Source organism: Vicia villosa, linkage group LG7 (genome assembly GCF_029867415.1).
Source record: "Vicia villosa cultivar HV-30 ecotype Madison, WI linkage group LG7, Vvil1.0, whole genome shotgun sequence".
Taxonomy (NCBI): domain Eukaryota; kingdom Viridiplantae; phylum Streptophyta; class Magnoliopsida; order Fabales; family Fabaceae; genus Vicia; species Vicia villosa.
In genome coordinates, this window is record NC_081186.1 from 110,202,211 (window position 1) to 110,205,099 (window position 2,889).

A 2,889-nucleotide genomic window follows, 5' to 3' on the forward strand; every position below is an offset into this window, starting at 1 on the left:
ATAGCCTCTTATTCTTGAATGTGAAATGGAATTCAAAGACCTTTGAACCATAACAAGAAACATGCATTTTAGACTAAACAATTTGACACATTGGGGACAACACTATCAACAACTTTGTTAACTAGTTGAGAACCGATAAGAACTATATGGCTAGTTCATCAAATCTAGCTAGCACGTTTATGATAATTGAATGGGCCCAACTTTTGAAACTTGTCTTGGGTAAAAATCCATTTCCATTAAATATTAGGTTCCAACATATTAGGAAACAAATGAATATTGCAATGACATCTCCAATTTTATGCAAGACATGGAAAAAGATACTAATGTTTTTGTTCTGTCTGGTTAAGGTTTTTTTTCTTTCTCTCCCTTTAAACTAAATAAATCAATTTATGTGTCCTTTATTCATTATACTATGAATCTAGTTTGAAAAGTTGATCATGGTAAAATTAGCTTAAATCATGTTTGATTAAGGAGAGTTGAAACTTAAAACACATCAATATAATTAATATTATACACATACGGTTGTATAGTATTATTGACTTGTATGTCGACTAAGCAAAGACAATAACATAAATATTTGTTAATATTGACAAGTTGTCATATCAACTTTAATTTAAACCTTGATTAAGTTTTCGCCACTACTAGCAAGAATACCACTAATTATTATTTAACAATTAATTATGTTTAATAATGCATTGATATAGTATGTGAGGAGTCCTTTTCTCCAGCTTGATTGTATTTCTAGTCCATCACGGAAGAATTTTTGGTTTAATATTTTTATATGATGCTAACAACAATATCATGGTATGACAATACTTTCCTAACCGACAATAAAGTTGAGGTGAATGTGCTTTTTAAATTTAAGTTTCTAAACATTCAAATTGTTATTGAGTATATTTTAATTTTAACGGTTAATGTTAATGTTATTGAGATTAATTTTTTGTGATGTTCTTTTTTAATTCTTATAAAGATTAATCGATAATGGATCAGATATTCGGAAGATCGATCATCAAGATTTTTTGTGGTTCGGTTTTGTGCTGTGAATCTATCAATAATTTCGGACATCCATCAAGAAAATTTGCGGTTTTGAAAAACAATTTCATCAGAGTAAAAAAATCCAAATAAAGTCAATTGGCATGTAGAGAGCCATCCTCAAACGAATAGCCAGAATCAACAAAGAAATGTGTAGAATAGGAGTCGACACCTTGGTTGAAGGAAGATATGCACTTAGAATATTTTGATATAAAAAAGATAGCTAGGTCAACAGAAATGAGAGATAGGTCGACAGAGGCAGTTACCTAGATTGGAGCAGTTACCGTAAGCGAACATGGTGTGGTAACTATTCGTTGTTGTATCCATAAGCGTGAAGACGTGCATAAGAAGTTTAGTTAAGTTAGTGAATATGTGGCACACTGGGAGAGAGAGGCCGCCAGAAATCAGTTTCCAACTTGTACTATAAATAAAAGTTTTGTTATTAGATTTGGGGGTGTTCAAACTTACTTCTAAACTCATGCAAAACGCAAAGTGTCCAACGAAGAGCGAAATGAGTTTGAGGAGTGCAATGTAAGTTTGAATCACCAACTTTCAATTAATGTAAAGTCTTTCATTTACATTTTCTTCAATCTCTTTTACATTTTCCAGTCAATATCTTTACGTTTTCCACTTAACCTTTACTGTTACATTTTTCCAAAACTAACGACGCTGTTTTGACCACTGTCGAAACCATCAAAACACTCATTATTCTTACTACATTTGAAAAATCTAAGCACATGTTATGAGATTCACTAGTCGATCTCGCAAAAAAACTTTAATAAGAGACTAGCGTTGTTTACCAATTTTCACGGTAAACAAATTGGCATACCCGGTGGGACCTCTGCTAATAATTGTCAAGTGTTTTGTTGTTTTCAATACTTACGTGTTGTGTAGTTTATTGTCATACGACTGATGTTGTTTACGTACGAACTTGAGAGGTGGAAAACAATTGTCTGAAATGTCATCTTCTAGCGGATACTAACACTTCTAACCCAACACAAAGTAATTCTCACAATGTGGATGTCATACCAGTTGGTACCACAACCCAAAGTGCGATAGTTTTGTCCCCTATAAGGGCATCCATTACTACAAAAAACACATCTAACGTTGGACGCAAAATGCATTTGACCTCGGCTACGGAAGCGAGGTAACAAAGGGCATCATGAAAATCTATCCCTTATCACCTCGGTTATTAAAATGCTGAGGGGTAAAGTTAACTGCACATGGGTTCGATTCTCAGCATCAACATTTTAATTATTTTTAGAACTGGATGGTGCGCCCTGTCATACCCCAAAATTTTCCCATAATATTTCCAGATACTTTGACTCACATGACTTCCAACTGCTCAAGAATATGCAAGAATTGGACACACTTACTTCTCTCCTAAGCAATCAACCCACAACTAGGGTTTTGCTCCTCTAAAAGTGAAATCAGGTTCTGACACCTCAAGTGGACTTCATGGCCTCTCATATGCTTCAAAGTATCCCCATGCCAAGTTTCAAACTCTGATTCACAAGATTGCTCAGTCAACTGCTCAAATGGTCAACAATCGACCAGTTTGACCTAAAAGTCAACTATGGTCAAATTACAGCCAAAACTCCTGATTTTTGGTCAACATCAATATTTTGAAGTCACATTAATCATTTGATCAAGGGTTGACCATGATTCATCAAGGAAAGTTCAGAAATCAACAAAACTCAGTTTCTAAATTAGGGTTTTTGACCTAAAGGTCAACTGAACTTTAACCAGCCATAACTTTCACATGGAACATCATAAATTTCCCAATCAAAGCCTATTTTGAAGAAAATTGAATTCTATACAACTTTGTCTCTAAAGCCAAGGCCAAAAATGCTTCAA